Raw genomic sequence first — 17,835 nt, forward strand, 5'->3', positions numbered from 1 at the left:
CGTGGAGTATTTTGTCAATATCTCGAGTAAATTTTGACCGAATTTCATGATTTTTTTTTGTTTGAAAGGTATTAACGAATGTAAAGCGTCGGTACTATTTCCGGTCTACTAACAAAATGGCTGCCGGCGGCCATATTGGATTTTAGTAAAATAGAAATATCTTGGGAAAAATGATACTTAGAGAGTTTCTGTTAACATGGAAATAATTTGTTATGTGTGTGGGGTTTCAGGGATTCCATATACGGACATCTATATATACCTATATACAGCTATATTGAGCTATATACAGGCATATAGAGCTATATAATAGCATATATTTATCTGTGAAATGTTTATTTATAGTGAAATATAGTTAAATATAGCGGTATATAGCTGTTTAAATAGGAATTTATGAAATTTGTCTTCGTACGGGGCTGTCTATATTGCCTCCGGCAATTTAGTTGTATATGATAACAAGGCAAAGAGTGGATAATGTAAGTGATTTTAAAGGGAGAATAGTTTTTCAGCAGAGAAGAAAATGAAGTAAGAGAAATGAAGAGTTTCACATTAAAGGCTTTTGATACGAATAGGTGTTTCGTACGGGTCGGCGTTAGCTATGTTTTTAATGGCAAAATTAAATTTCCATCAAAATCATCATGTTTTTATGGGTAAAAATTGAATAGAACTCATCATTATATACATAGTTCCTTTATGGTTTACACATTTGACGCTCTACAGTTATATGGAATGGGGTACATGTATTTTTCCATTCCACTTTCGTATACCATGCATTACATCAACGTTGATTCTGTTAATGAAAATTTAATTAAACTTTTTTTTTCCACATAATTGGATAATAAAAATGCAGCCAGATATTCCGTTCGAACGTTTTAGTTTCACATTTAAAAAAAGATCCCATGGCAAAATCAATTTAAATTTTAATATCAGTACGCCAACACGCTTAAGGCCGTCTCATTAAATTTTTCCCGATCAATAAAAAAGATGTGGAAAATTCTAATACCTTTTATGTTGCAGGGATCATTCATGTCAAATGCAGATTAAGGCTATAATTTAATAAAAATATTTCGATAACCTCTCAGAAATTGCTAATCATTGCAGCAGCAGCAACAACAGACAATGAAGTTCGCGTTACTTACTGCTGCTGCAAAATCTTTCAACTTCATTTTTCTTATAATTCACTAAATACCTGAATCGAATTTGTAGCATTAAGTGCCCAGTGTCATAATCTTTTATTACGAAAATAACAACCAAAGTAACGTTGGAATACACTCGCGGAATTTTGAAAGCCGACACATTTTCTGTTTCTGTGTTTTACTTGAGTTTCTGATTTCTACATGTAAAAATACATGCAAAATTCACAAAAGACCAGTAAAACACAAATCAGAAAATGTGTCGGTTTTCAATGTCGGTTTTAGTGAATTATAAGAAAAATGAAATTGGATTTAACTGGTTTTGATAAATTCCTCTTCGGGAAGATGCGGGAAAAGGCAATAAGAACGCATAAGATTCTATTCGGTACAATTAGGCCGTGTGTCACCGCACATTCTTTAAAAGAATTAAAAAATTCTCAAATAAGTTGACATTTTTAGTCCAAACATTTCTGACAACAAACTTGATGTAAGCCTACACGCCAAATTTTCCAATTTTCAACAAACTAATCCTCGCCGAGTTAATACTGCAAAATACGAATACGACACACAATTTGTGACTTGGACTTTGCCAAACAAAAACAAATTAACAATATAATAGCATTTCAGTTGATCGCTAACAAAAATCGAATACACACAACATTGTCCTACAAGTTCACCACACTAATTTTAACTGAAAGCCAGACTTCCACTTCCAAGGTCTTTAGGCAATATATACCTTGCGCTTTGCGTATTTGTGGGGAACATGCAAGAGTTCATCACAGTAGGCTATTGAACCCACTAAAATCTAATTTTAAATCGCTAGAATAATTCCATAAATCTAAATGTGATACTAACAAACCACGTGTTTCAATAAGTCCTGGGAGCGATCCTGAAGACATGGACCTAATCTTTTTGGGCTGAACGGCGTACTTTCGTTCACTTTTCCAAGCCGTTTCAAGAAATATCACTAAATAACTAAAGAAATTCAACATTACATCTACATTACACATTACATAACACATTGCACATTACATTACATTACATTTGCGAACTTTTAAAGTACTCACAAAAGTTCACCAAAGTGCGCTGCTGAACCCAGAAAAAGTTAAGCCAATATTACGTAATATTGCAAGGTTCAGTGAGCGAATCTAGCTACTAATACCCAACTTTTTCTGGGTTCAGCAGCGCACTTTGGTGAACTTTTGTGAGTACTTTAAAAGTTCGCAAACCAAAAAATTTTATCTCGCCGATTGGCTTCAGAAATCAAAGATGCAGTTTGTAACGCTACATTGCATTACATTACATTACAATGTAATGTAATGTGCAATGTGTAATGTAATGTGCAATGTAGATGTAATGTTGGATTTCTTTAGTTATTTAGTGATATTTCTTGAAAGGGCTTGGAAAAGTGAACGAAAGTACGCCGTTCAGCCCAAAAAGATTAGGTCCATGTCTTCAGGATCGCTCCCAGGACTTATTGAAACACGTGGTTTGTTAGTATCACATTTAGATTTATGGAATTATTCTAGCGATTTAAAATTAGATTTTAGTGGGTTCAATATCCTACTGTGATGAACTTTTGCATTTTCCCCACAAATACGCAAAGCGCAAGTTATATATTGCCTAAAGACCTTGGAAGTGGAAGTCTGGCTTACAGTTAAAATTAGTGTGGTGAACTTGTAGGACAATGTTTTGTGTATTCGATTTTTGTTAGCGATCAACTGAAATGCTATTATATTGTCAATTTGTTTTTGTTTGGCAAAGTCCAAGTCACAAATTGTGTGTCGTATTCGTATTTTGCAGTATTAACTCGGCGAGGATTAGTTTGTTGAAAATTGGAAAATTTGGCGTGTAGGCTTACATCAAGTTTGTTGTCAGAAATGTTCGGACTAAAAATGTCAACTTATTTGAGAATTTTTTAATTCTTTTAAAGAATGTGCGGTGACACACGGCCTAATTGTACCGAATAGAATCTTATGCGTTCTTATTGCCTTTTCCCGCATCTTCCGGTATTTGAAGAAAATATTTACACGTTGTCGGGTCGGCCCTAAAACTTTTTTGGCTCACGAAAACTCTAAAAACTAAAATTTGAGTCTTACGGTAAGTTTTGGCTACGAGAGGCTAGTAATGTGTAAGCACGTTTTTAGTTCCAGACTCAAAGGCACTCCCAGAACAGGCAAAAGAAAAAAATTTAAATAAGAGGCCTCCACGAAGCAGTTGCCTGGAATTCTCATTTAAATTCAGTTTTTAATGTTGATATAAGCTGCTGCGTTATGGACGTTCCCGTTCCATACAAAATAAAAGGCCAAATGACAGTTCATAAAATGTGTTTCTTTGCCTGTTCTTGGAGTGCGCTGCCCAGAACTAATTTTGACAAGATCTTCGCTGTTTTAACCGGCTTATGGACGCTACTTACGAAAAAGTAACTCAGCAGCTCTGCCGACAGCTCTGCAGAAAAATATTTTTTTTGATCAGATCTTTCATGCACACGGAATTCACGGCGTCAGTGCGCCTTCTATTTCAAAACATACAGCATAACGGGTCGTTTTACCGCTTAGCTTTTGCCATTTCTGGCACATACATTTTGTGTCAAAATTTCATACCACCGGTTGGGTGTATACTTGGCTTATTATATGACGTCAGCGTTATTTTGCCCAAATATTTTACCCAAATATTTTACCCAAATATTTTACCCATTTCTTACCGAAAATCACTCACGATCCTCTTCATTTTTGGTATTTTTCTTATATTTCACGATTTTTTAGAATCCCTATGGCCACAAAGGACGTTCCCTGAATGAAAGAATCATCGGAAGTATATAAATCTGCAGCCCGATTGAAATTTAATATTTTCAAATCATCAACCACATCAATGTCGTTGTATACGTTAACATCGTACCGACAATTGTGTTTCTTCTCTTACCCGGATGTGTCATTTTTCCAGAAATTATCCCAGTAATTTTCTTCTCCGGTTTTCACACTCAATAAAATTCAATTTCAAACACCCAGTTTCAAACTAACTTGTATCATTACGATACACCATCTATTGCATATAATGTTAGGTTGCTGTATGTATACATCTTGTTCGTGGTCGTTATGCTCGAACAGGATCTGTTTGAATTTAATTATTTGTCAGTTAACATCCATTTACCATGGTAAGACAAAATAATTACATCCTGTAGGACTGAATATATTATGCTTCACATGATGCAGCATCAATACCGAAGCTAACATGGTATGTACAAAGACGAAACGGAACGGCTAGTGGCAATTTAAACAAAACAGAAAACACGGTTTAGTCTTATAAATGTGGCATTCATTACGTGCAGTATTCACATTCTACCTAATAACAAAAATCGATAAAGTTGAGGTTTTGAGACGCTTATATATTGTCAGAACTTATACACTGCAGTTTGCTCATGTATCATCAGACATCCACATCGACTATTATCAAACGGTCACAATTTATGGCTAATCGGTCAATTCTATTGAAAAAGATGGATTGTGTTTGCCGTCTAGGAAAGGTTAAACGAAATGACTGTATATTCAGCCTTGTATGTCGTGTCGAAATGGAAAGTTTTGCGAAAAAGATGTGGAAATCATGGCCCTACGTTAGTGAAGGGCCGTGACGCAAGTCCGTTCACACTGAAAAATTTGACAAAAAGTTTTCCGCAGGACTGAGGAACATATATACACGAACTTTTTGACTTTTCCCCCTTTGCTCCTACTACCTCCAAAGTATTTTATTCGCAATCTGGGCATCCATACGAGTTCAACGAGCTATCACACGCCTCATAAGGTTAAGATTTGGCCGAGATATTACATTTCAAAACTTGGAAATTTGCAGAAATTTGTATGAAGAAATTAATTTTCATACATTTTGAAATTGATGAATTTTACCAACCTTTGTTACTTTGTTACAACGAAACTTTTGAATTTACCGGTGAATTTGTCTGAAATTTTCAGGGTATGTTATATTAAGGACGTAATTCTAAGAAACTAATTTGAAGGAATTTTTATAAAAGCTTATAATTTCGGAGCTATGAGCGTGTTAACCTATTGAGCTATGGGACCTATAACTCGGAAAATATGGCAGATAGAAAGTTCGTTTAAAAGACAAATTTATAGAGTTTCAGATTTCATTTGACACGTGTTTCATGGTTTTCCTAAAAAGTCGTCTATTTGGGAGCTATGAGCGTTTTAAGTGCGAGCTATGTCAGCCATAACTTGGAAAATACTGCAGATAGAAACCTCGTGTAAAAGACAAAGTTATAGAGTTTTAGATTCTAGTCGATACGTGTTTCATGGTTTTCCTAAAAAGTCGTCTATTTGGGAGCTATGAGCGTTTTAAGTGCGAGCTATGTCAGCCATAACTTGGAAAATACTGCAGATAGAAACCTCGTGTAAAAGACAAAGTTATAGAGTTTTAGATTCTAGTCGATACGTGTTTCATGGTTTTCCTAAAAAGTCGACTATTTGGGAGGTATGAGCGTTTTAAGTGCGAGCTATGTCAGCCATAACTCGGAAAATACTGCAGATAGAAACCTCGTGTAAAAGACAAAGTTATAGAGTTTTAGATTCTAGTCGATACGTGTTTCATGGTTTTCCTAAAAAGTCGACTATTTGGGAGCTATGAGCGTTTTAAGTGCGTCAAATTTTCGATTTTCGTCAAATTTTCTATTTTTATCAAAGAGATCAAAGAGAAAGTTATACAATTATGTAAGAAGAATATTTTCGTTCAAACTGCACAATATGATTGTCTATTATCTGCGACCAAATTCTAAAAAAGCACAACTTAGTTTGCGTCACAAGTGGCAGATGTTGAGGAAGGAAAATTTTAAAAATTGTGAAATATATTCCTAAAAATGGAATTCAAACGGAAGAAAGCCGAATCATCTGCCACTTTTTGACGCAAACTTTTTTATTATAATTTTCTTCCTAAAATTTTTCTGGTAAATTTTTGTTGATAAAACTTTCGCGTACTTTCCTCATCAGCTGCCATTTGTGACGCATACCTTTTTGCGTGTCGAACCTGTAAGCGTCACCTACACCGATATCAGTTCTTTTGTAAGTGGATAACAGGACTTGCGTCACACCTCCACTGTAAGTGGTTTTGGGCGATTTTCAATTCGAGAAAAATTACGGGAAGATTTACGGGATGCTCCAGCTGCCTCTGAGTGTGATACAACACAAAAAAAAAACAATTATTACATATCGTTAATGGTCAGCATATTTATGTATTGATAAAGACCGTTCACAATTCCATAAAGAAAACCAATTCCGTTTAAAGCAAATTGACAAATGTTTCACCTTCAATTTTGGCTACATTCTCCAATGCGGCAATGTCGTTCGCCAATTTCAAATCGGCTCCATTTACAATGGTCTGATCTGGCCACAACGATTCCCAGGTGACAGGAAGTCGACTTTTCTCCGACTCCAAAAGACTTAGCACGGTCGCCTGACATTTAGCTGCCTGTGCGGTTAAATCTGCAGTGAGTACATCAATGCTGGCCCCTTCGGTTGTTTGTAGTTCCGGACATGAAGTCATGGACACTCTTAGTCTAGCCGTTTTACCACCACTAAGGCTTTCCAAAAGGGATGAATCCAGTTGTGTAGATGCCATCACTGCTGACAGCAGTACCAAGCAAAAGACTAAGTGCAACGTAGGTGTCATTCTGAAAATATTCAGTTTGAAGATAACGTAAAACTGAATTTCAAATATGAACAACAGTCGATTAAGATGACCTACCTTAACGCTATTCAAGTTGCTGCTTTCCTCTCGAGCGAACAGTTGAGAACTGATGTTTTGAAAATGATTTAGCTTTAACATCGACTTAGGGTGAACTCTTTAAGAGTTCAGATAAGATAAGGTCTTTTTTGTCTTCTGGTAACTATACATTCTGCGTTAACATTTTTACAGTTTACAACGAGGGGCAATTCTCAGTTAAATTCGAATATTCCATGCAAAAAACAAAAATTGCTGTCCAACGAATTTCAAGTTTATTCACTCCTCGATTTATAATTATCGGAAAGCATAAACAAATTTCATCAAAGACCGGGTCTCTGTGGTTGAATGCGTTGGTAATCACAAGTTGGACTTAATAATGTTATCACATGACAGTAAAAACTAGTTGCTAGAAAGAGATTTAGCTTTTGTCGTAAATTTTAGATTATTTTCGCTTACATTACCTCACCGCTCACCAGGTCAAGTCAGGTCAAACTGAAGACTGAGTGTTTCATTTCGTGATGTTTTAAGTAGATTTTTAAAGACGCTAGGGTAGAATAAGTGGACTGACTCCAAAAGGAGCCAAGCAAATACACCGTAGTGGGGTCTGTTGTGCAGATCGAACGCTAGGGTCCACAGTTCTCATTAGATTTTTCATCCATCAGATTCAATAAATAATATTTTGAATATTATGATTGAATGGTCAACTTACTTCTCGAGCACGAGCATGCGTTAAATATTTCATTATTTCGTTTTTTTTAATCACAGGCAAAATGATGTTTTAAAAATGACGAGTCATTTGTTATCGATAACAACGCTATAATCGATGAGCTCCGGTTGCTGTTCGCTTATATAACGCAAGACTTTTATTAAAACAAAAGAAGTAACAGCTTCAATCGTTATTATGGTGACAATTATCAGGGGTGGATCCAGCTTTTATTCTGACTCCAGGCGACCGCCTCGACCCCACATAGGTGGATCCGCGCCTGACAATTATTCAGGCAATATTCACTCCAATTTTAGAGAGAATCAGTGTTTATTCTGGGGAAATAAATGGCCGAAAAGTTCCTAATTTTTCCGACACGCTTTATCTGTTTTTCAATAGATCGAATATCCTCCCTCCGTTGTTTTTATAACCTTTTTTATTTTATTTTTTACGTTTTTCAGATAAATCGATAACATACGGATGGTAATTAGGAGAAACCCAAGAAACCTCTGGTTCAGGAATTTTCGGGATATTTTAAGACTTTAATTACGGTAAAAAATTTGAATGAATAATAGTTTTATTAGTCTACTATTTCCTAGCCGACTATAACAGTAAAAAGAGATCAACTCATCAACTTAAAATCAAAATGAAAAACTTATAACCAAAATCACAGATAGGCAATACAAAAAATTAATAAATAATTTACAGAAAAGCAAGTGAAAATCAATATGTCACAATAAGTCGAAAGCATTTGTAAAAGAAAACAACAACAAAATTCAAACATAGGTAGGTAAGCACAAAAACCCAGACTAGACTGTGCCGTAAAATCAACTATTATCCGGTTGGCTTCGTCAAAGCAAAATAGATAACGAGATCATTGTAACAGAAAATCTATGCGCCATAAGAATGAGGTTTAAAGTGTGAACCTCAAGGGATGCCAAAACGACCAAAAACAGAACCATCGAGCTCCTGGACGCTGCGCCTAAATTTCTGAGATGGCAGGGTGGGATCCACGTGAGCGACCGCCATGTTAAAAAGTTGGCAAGCAAAATTGAACGGCGAATATTGGTTGTAAGTGGTCCTGCATGTATTCAAACGAATCAGTGGCGGGTTACGAAGAGCTCTCGAACCATCATACAATGAAATCCTGTCACGTAACACCTGTGAGTTGACTTTCCCGGTGAGCACGTCGTGGATAAAAAAGACAGCGGCAGATTCAATGCCTCACATCTGTTATTTGACTATTCGCACAAAGTGCCATTAGTCTTTATATCCCTACTACAAAATGTTTGTAGAAGATGGTGATTATGTCAAATATATACGATACGAAGCATCAACGGTTGCATTTTAGTGATTTATGTCAATGCTAGCGTCATTACTTACATCAGTCGAAGCTTTTCAGTTTACTCGAAAAGTGCGAATAGTCAAATAAAGGCTAACGGCACTTTGTGCGAATAGTCTTTATTTGACTATTCGCACTTTGTGCAACTAGTACCTACCTTAGAGTTATCTATAATGCTCAGCCAAAACTAAATAACGCTCGAATACCACCATCACTTTATTTACGGCTACGTAAATCCCAGCACAAAAAAATAAAAAAAGAAATCCACAGACAGGAAGAAATCAATCTGTTTATTAGTACACTACATACTATCCGATAAATGTTTTCGACGGTGCAGATTATTTGGGTGGATGGTCGTAGGGCGTGCACTACATTCCGTTTTCCGTTTTAACTTTTAATGCAGATAATTGTTAAAGAATCAGACAATACAGTTTTAACAGGAAACTCTTCCAACAGAAATTGAAAAAGATTTTTAAAAGAATTTTCTTTTGACTCTATTCTACCGGCTGCAAGTGGCTGATGAAAATACATTAAAAACAAAACCAATTTAATGTGGAAGTCTTGTCGCGGACACTTTAGTGTCCTTTGTATTATCACAATACATACAGTTCAAGCTTTTTATCCATTTTTCTATTGAAAAGTTTAAAACTTTTCTTTAGGACAAACAAACTCATTCGAAATAAGCTGGCAAGATTAGCTTCACAATTTTTCTTTTTTTGCAAATGTTTGTCAATCGAGCGATGTTAAAGAAACGGTTAAATAGAAGGCGTAATTGTCGTAATGCTCAAAGAATAGCTTGCAAACTTCAGAAATCGTTTTTTGCATCATTATATTTCAAATGGATGGGTGTCGTACTATTAAAGAAACAAAAAAGATTTTTCTTTTACATTTTCCCAGATTCTGTGACTACATTCCATTTCCTACATTAAATTTTATTTTGGGAACATACGTTGCAATTTTACTTTCTTGTTACATCTTTGTCGTCTTCAATTTAAATTCAATCAAACAGAATGTGTATACTGTCCCGTTTTCAATACAAATCCGTTTAAATGAAGAAAGTTTCCCTCGTATCGACAAGTCCTTTCGGACTTTGAAAGTACAAAGTTTGACTTTTCAGTCGTGAAGCTTAAAAGTTTAAATATTGTGAAATGATTCAGCCTCGGAGCATTTTGTCATATTAAATTTTGCGTTGATTCGAGTAAAAGAAAGGAATTTTAATAACAGAATTCTTGTTGCGGGTAAAAGAATTTACTGTTTAGCGAATGGGTACATGACAACAAAATTCAAGTGACCAGCACAATAAAAAATATCCAATGAATGGATGTATAATCATTTCAACATTATTGGGACGTATCAGGCTGGTCATAATAATTAGGTATTTTAATGGAAAGCTATCGGACGGACAATAATGACTGGCACACCGAAATGCTGTTTGGAAACTAACGCTCATACGTAATAGATTTTTATGTGATGCTATTACATGTTTACATATGATTCCAGTACATTCGTCAAAAAATTCCTTATGTTACCGTTTTCTTGGTGTGTTTTGGACTAAACCTACCTTGCCCGTTTCTCTTTTATATACTCATTGAAGAGTATAACCTGAAGTGAATCATAATTTGCAGATCCATGAAGCAATTTATTGTCTTCTTCTCATCTTTTCTACCCCTTTACACATTCATTCCTGAACCCAATACCACATCTGTATATAGAAATACAGTTAAAACAATGCTCTGATCTGATACATCTCGCAATGACAATGAACTTTTTTACCTGTCGTCTTAAGAAAGACGCACAGGGGTTTAGAGGGTCTACGGATTATCTGTGTAAGAAAAGAAATTTCGTCCATTGATCCACCGTTCACTCAGAGTCTCAGCGTCAGTTTTTCACCATATTCAAGACTTCAACCGAGCTAAACAGCAAAATAAAAACCACGACAGAAGGGCCATATTATAAGTCCAAGTACAGTCAAATCCGCGTAAAAACGCAAGAGCTAATTTAACAAAAACAAAAAGTCGTCCGAGTCTTATCCCTAGAGTACCTAGAGACACCGTTTCGTTCCGCTAAATTCAAAAACTTCGGAGTTCATCTTTACAATTCCCGCGAAATGTAAAGTGAAGACAAACACATTGGGGAACTCATCAGGGACGACAATGTGAGGTAGTTTTTCAATTTATATGCGTTCTACGGTAAGGTGGATAACTGTCAATCAAAGGATCATTTCAACATTATTGGGACGTATCAGGCTGGTCATAATAATTAGGTATTTTAATGGAAAGTTATCGGACGGACAATAATGACTAACACACCGAAATGCTGTTTGGAAACTAACGCTCAAACGTAATGAGGGATTCTTTTGAATTTCGACTGACCGAAATCGGCGCTATTTTTTCCACGACTTTTTTATATATGCCTAGTTAGGCCTTGGTGCCTAGGCCCCAAAACCAGTCTCAGATATTTTTGATCTTCCTTACCTGGTTGGTTGTAAGTGGCCAAAAGTCGAAAAATGGGGTTTCGTAGTCCGGATTTCATTTCCGAAAGGTGACGAGGACACGGGCGTGTGTGGGTTCGTTGGAAAGCTGAGGTCAAGTACTCCTGGGGCAAATATTAACTTCATAAAATTTGCTGATTATCGGACGAAAATATGACTTCCGGAAAATTTCTCGAAATCAAAGTAACCTCGGTGAACTTTGATGAGTTCTGTGACCTCACTAATGCAATTATTTGATTAAATTATTACTTATTATGAATGTGGAGGACCTCAGCTTTACAGCGATACCCATATTTAGTAGTTTGGAACGTGACTACGTAACAGATAAAAATGTGTGTTACACTCCGCCAAACTACTAAATATGCGTATCGCTGTAAAGCTGAGGTCCTCCACATTCATAACAAGTAATAATTTAATCAAATAATTGCATTAGTGAGGTCACAGCACTCATCAAAGTTCACCGAGGTTACTTTGATTTCGAGAAATTTTCCGGAAGTCATATTTTCGTCCGATAATCAGCAAATTTTATTAAATTAATATTTGCCCCAGGAGTATTTGACCTCAGCTTTCCAACGAACCCACACACGCCCGTGTCCTCGTCACCTTACGGAAATGAAATCCGGACTACGAAACCCCATTTTTCGACTTTTGGCCACTTACAACCAACCAGGTATGGAAGATCTTTATACCTATCTAATAAAGCAAAATCCATCGAAATCCGTTCAAATTTGGCCAACCTACAAGCAAAAACGGCTTGCCACCCTGTACCTAGTTCACTCCAAGGGGTCTAACTAACGAGTCGATCATATGATTTCCATAAACTTTTTTTTTGTCGATCGGTATTGTAAATACCTTTTATTTGACGTATCACTTACATGTTTAGCCTTTGAATGGCCGCAGATATCTTCGGAAAACGATAAATCAGTTATGGGGCCCCAGCTCGGGAGGGGTCGACCCAAAATTGCCCATCTTCGAACTTAGCCTCACTATTTCGACTATATTTCAGGGAAAAAAATAATTTTGAAATCGGATTTGATTTACTCAAGATATCGACGTGACAGACGGACGGACAGACGGACAGACGGACGGGCGGACAAAATTTTTATTGCGGATTCGTTATCTATGAACATAGGCAAACACTTTGCCCTTACCGTCTGCTTCGAATTCCATCAATTACACACGGCATCGTAATCCTATTAGCCCCTTCGTACTTCGTACGGGGCTAAAAATATCTGAGACTGGTTTTGGGGCCTAGGCACCAAGGCCTAACTAGGCATATGTAAAAAAGTCCCGGAAAAAATAGTGCCGATTTCGGCCAGTCGAAATTCAAAAGAATCCCTCAATAGATTTTTATGTGATGCTATTACAGGTAATTTAATGTGCTTTTAGACCAAATAGGGTCTTATGTGGTTTGGATGCATCTACGATGAAATAGAAGTTCAAATGTTTAGGTGTACATCTTTCATCATAGATGCATCCAAACCACATAAGACCCTATTTGGCCCAAAAGCACATTAAATTACCTGTCAAATGACGCCCTACACGACCATGTACGTTTTGTGTACCTCGAGAAATTTCAGTAAGAACAGTTGAAAACTTTAACTGCACATATTTCAGTGTCGATGAATTTTAAACACAATAAGTCCCTATAGCTCCTATAGCCCCTATAGTCCCTTCAGCTCAATAGTACGTGTGACTACCTTTCTAATGACACCCCACACGACCCTGTACAGCTCGTGTAACTGGAGAAGTTTTTGTAAGAAAAGTGCAAGTTTTCGGTTTTTGATCACCTTTCACCAGCCAGACAAACTTCGAAGAATTTTTTTGAAAGTGGTTTTGGCTTCTAGGGTCGAATACCTTTCTAGGCACATATAAAAAAGTCCACTGGAAAATGCGTCCGACTTTTAAATAGAATCCCTCAGAAAGAAAAAATAATTTTAGTTTGTTCTAGCTTCTCATAATAGGGAAGGTAGATAGCAATTTGTTAACAGGTGTTGGTGTACACTTCCTAATTGAGAACATTCATTGGACATTTATTGAACTAGAACGACAAAGTCTTCTACTGCCACATCAATAACCAATGTGTCAGGTATATTCTCTTTATTAGTTGTCCGCTATAGTGCTATAGGTAATGTCAAATCATTAATCTTCTCGTTAACACCTTTTAGAGTGCTTTCCTGCTGATGGGAATATTATAGTTTTACTTTGATAGTTTTGCGTTTCAAAGTTTTGAGTTTGAATTTTGAGATTAGTGTTTAGCTGACACATTTCTCGGTTGATAGATGTGTGATAATCAGATGGGTCGATAAGTGACAATAATGTACAAATGGAAATGCAACGCCTAAATAGAGATTAGTTAATCAAGCTACTAACAGATGCGTTCAAGAATCTATTAGGTTGTGGTATACTTATAAATCTATGTTGTCTCTTTAAACCTCTTATTTATAACATAAACGATAGTGGTGCAAAAGAAGAAAAAGTCTTTAAGAGCTAAAAACGATAAATAGGATGTGAGGGGCAAACCACGCGACCAAATACTGGGACAGATGCTATTTGCTATTGGTGACGAATTTGCACCAATAGAAGGAAATACTACACCAATACACGCCAATGGAAGAACATGGGACATAGTTTGCTCGCGTAGTTTCCCCTCGATAGGATGACACATTAAATGAAAATTTAACCAATGCATTGCAATGCAGAGCATCGTTTAAGTGGTGACGATCAGAGTCTGTAGCAAAACCCCCTCGTTGTCTCATTATTTACATGCATGAACAGTTATGTGTTTTCTGAATTCCAACACGATTGAGCGAAGTTTACGACTAGAGCGAAGCGAGGTGAACAAATAACTATTTCACAATACGACTTAATTTAAGCCTGAGTCTGAGAGAATACTTGCATAAGCATAAAATATTGTTGTTTGTAGCATGTGGCGCACAAAAGAAAAATCCGATAAACTATACGCAGTACTTACTCAATAATCCGAAACAAACAATATGCTAATGGCAAGAAGTTCCTAATAAAATATGCAAAGATCTTGTAAACAATTTTATGCTAACGAGTAAGCTAGGTCGTTTCGATGCGTTACACGAAAATTAATTTATATTTTCTGTGGACATTTGATTTCATAACGTCGATCGTGTATTACAATTTTTAATGGGAAAATTCAGTTTTGTTTTTAAAAAGTTCACATCATCTGCGACAATTCATGGAATGAAGGAATTCGTCACCGAATAAAAGAAAATTAAAGACGAAATGTTGAAACCTATAACAAAACCAAGTTTTACGTAATGTCACACGTACGCTATTCAAAATAAATAAAACATTTTGTGTCATATATGGTGTACCCTCCACCTAGTCGGTTACATTATGCCATACATTATTTCAGAAAATTTATGCGAATTTTATAATCTTTTTCACTGTTCTTCATCCAACGGAAAAATATTTTTTTTTTAAACGAGAGAAGAAAATAAAGGAAAAACGACCATGTTACGTTATGGAACACTTCGTTTCACATTTTACTCAAACGAGGAAAATGTTAACACGACATGTTTGAGCTCCATAAATTTACATTAAATCATACTTGTGTTTCGTCTGAGTCGCTTCGTGTTCCCGTGTACACCTATAACCGTAACAGCGTTCTTTCGTTTCTTCACCATACATTTTATAGAACGTTCACCCACCACCTGTACCATATAATCTAAATGGGTGTAACGCAAGCAACGAACACATTATTTTATACAGCATCGTATCTTACAAAATGCAAAATATTTTCAACGATATAAGTAATACACTCTGTTGGGTGGTTCGGTTGTATGATCAGAGGAGAAAAGGTATACACGATGAATCACAGTGTTTTCGAAATTATATACCATCTCGTGTCGTCTAAGCTGAATAACAATAACACAAGATGTTTAGCGATAAGAGCTAATTGAACATAACCACAATTAGTTTAAAGCTTTTCGAATCAACTTAATTTTGAGCAAAAGTTGCAGAAATGTATTCTTATATGGCTGGGGTATAAGCGCGTATAAGGGGTGAATATACCACGTGTTTGAATACTTTGGTTTTAATGTGCTTCTCACGGCTGAGTTAGTGGTTTTTCAGATTTGCTTACTTTTCGAAATAATTAATTTATTTTAATTAAATGGATCGTTTTCTTGCACAGACCATGGTTGTTGTGGCACTAATGTAATTATAATGGAAATTATATTATGGCTGTAATGTTAACATAGGACCGGGCTAATATATAGCCAACGGCATTACTTCAGAGAAGAAGAATGTTTACGTTAAAAGTTTTTGGATAAATGGCACTCCTCCGGCAAATTTACACAAAAATTCAACAAAGTGTTTTGTTGAACAACGAACATTAGCTTAGAAAAATACTTTAAAAGAAAAGGAAAAATGAGGCTATCAGGTTATCCTTACACTCGTTCGAATGAACAGGTAAATATGTAACGTGTTCGTGTGGTTTGTTGATATTGTTTCTTTACGAAAATGTTACTGCAAAAATGGTTGTTTTAGTCCAATGTCCCATAGAGCAAAACGAATGTTTTAACAAGTGAAGTAATAGATTTTATGTTGAGATTGAGGTAAAACAAGTGGGAAAACGATTTAATGATTACCGCAGCTTGAAGTTTGTGTTAAGTTAAAACCGATTTTGTAACACTTTATGCTATGGCATGCCGCCCGCTATAAAAAGTGTCACTTCCACATACATTCTGCACAATAACTGTCAATTCATACGACTATTACCTCAGCAATGCTCAGTGAGCATAAATTATTCCCTTGACTGAAAGTCATGGGTCTTATGGATGATAAACACCCTAAAATGTTTGTCACACAATGTTTACTACATAGAGGTAAACTACTATGATTGAAAATGCATGAATGTATGACCAAAAACCTTAAATATAGAAAATGTTTGTCACACTTTGATGATTCCTTGATAACACGATAACTTGACTAATTCACAACGGATTTCCAAAAACTTTTTTTTAATCGACGGGGAATTGAATTCCTGAGGGTAAGTTCGGAGATGGGCTATGACGGTCGGGTGATCTTAGAGATATTCCCAAAAGAATTTTTGTCTTGTCGCTTGATTCCACGATAACTCGAGTAGTGTTCGATGGATTTCCAGAAACTTTTTATTAATCGACAACGAATTAAATTGATGAGGTTAAGTTAGAAGATGGGTCGTAACGGACGGGTGATCTTAGAGATATTCCCAAAAGAATTTTTGTCTTGTTTCTTGATAACACAATAACTTAGGTAATAGACCGAGTGCTATTTTGACAAAAAAGTTTCGAACGTCAATAAAAATCAGATTTAGCATGATTACCACAAGAACAAATGTTTATATTTATTTTTATTAAATTATTTAAGAAATACATTGCCATCCCGGTGCCATCCCGATGGTCAATTTGTTTCATAGCAGAAACTCTAAAAAATGTAAAATTGGATATTATTCCACAGCTGATAGGGATATTTTGTTTGTTATTATTTTTGGCAGCCATGTTCGTTTTGAAGCAAATTTTGGAGACTCACTTTGACGTCAATTTTCTATTATTTCGCAACATTTTAATCGGTGCAGATGTATATTAAATGATTAATTGAACTGTTGTGGTCACTTTAGACGCAAAATATAAACATATCACTCAATAATTAATTATAGAAACAAACATCAACTACACACATACACCGGCACAAATTTCGTTTTGATTTTTTATAATTTCACTGAACAAATGTTATACATATGTCGTTCGTTAATAAACATTTCGAAATTCATTTTTGACCACTTTCTTCTGGATAAAAAGTTTTATCGTTTACGTCCGCTATCGCTCATATTAAACTGTTTTTTCCGAAAATTTTCATGTGTTCACCATTTTAAACGATCAACATCACCAAACTGTCAACGATCAAAATATCCCATTCGGCGCCATTTTGGCTTTTCGTTTTAACTCTGGTAATTCATAATGTGGTCTTTCTTTTTAAGCGCTTAAATTTTCAAAATTTTTCTGAATCTTTCATACTCAAATTAAAAATACTAACTAATACTTTTTCAACTATTTATACACGTTCCGAGCGTTTTTTCTATGTGTTCATTTGGTAAAAAATAAATTACATCATATGAACACGGTCTATTCTCAACGGATTTCCAAAAACTTTGTTTTAATCGACGGGGAATTGAATTCCTGAGGTTAAGTTCGAAGATGGACTATAACAGACGGGTGATCTTAGAGATATTCTCAAAAGAATTTTTGTCTTGTCGCTTGATTCCACGATAATTCGAGTAGTATTCGATGGATTTCCAAAATGTTTTTTTTTAATCGACAGCGAATTAAATTGCTGAGGGTAAGTTCGAAAATAGGTCACAACGGACGGGTGATCTTAGAGATATTCACAAAAGAATTTTTGTCTCGTTCCTAGATAACACGATAAC

General features: G+C 35.7%; 2 long non-coding RNA genes across 2 annotated transcripts; both read right to left on the reverse strand.

Annotated features, from left to right (window-relative positions):
• Positions 1 to 6,702: 6,702 nt before the first annotated feature.
• On the reverse strand, positions 6,703 to 6,974 carry LOC119082862. Its single transcript, XR_005088730.1, has 2 exons — positions 6,879 to 6,974; positions 6,703 to 6,804 (listed from the first exon to the last, which is right to left on the reverse strand). It is a non-coding gene; the product is annotated as an uncharacterized LOC119082862 (long non-coding RNA).
• A 3,964-nt stretch (positions 6,975 to 10,938) lies between these two features.
• On the reverse strand, positions 10,939 to 16,951 carry LOC119082820. Its single transcript, XR_005088723.1, has 3 exons — positions 16,941 to 16,951; positions 13,733 to 13,734; positions 10,939 to 11,104 (listed from the first exon to the last, which is right to left on the reverse strand). It is a non-coding gene; the product is annotated as an uncharacterized LOC119082820 (long non-coding RNA).
• Between the last annotated feature and the right edge of the window lie 884 nt (positions 16,952 to 17,835).

Source organism: Bradysia coprophila, unplaced genomic scaffold (assembly GCF_014529535.1).
Source record: "Bradysia coprophila strain Holo2 unplaced genomic scaffold, BU_Bcop_v1 contig_494, whole genome shotgun sequence".
Classification (NCBI taxonomy): domain Eukaryota; kingdom Metazoa; phylum Arthropoda; class Insecta; order Diptera; family Sciaridae; genus Bradysia; species Bradysia coprophila.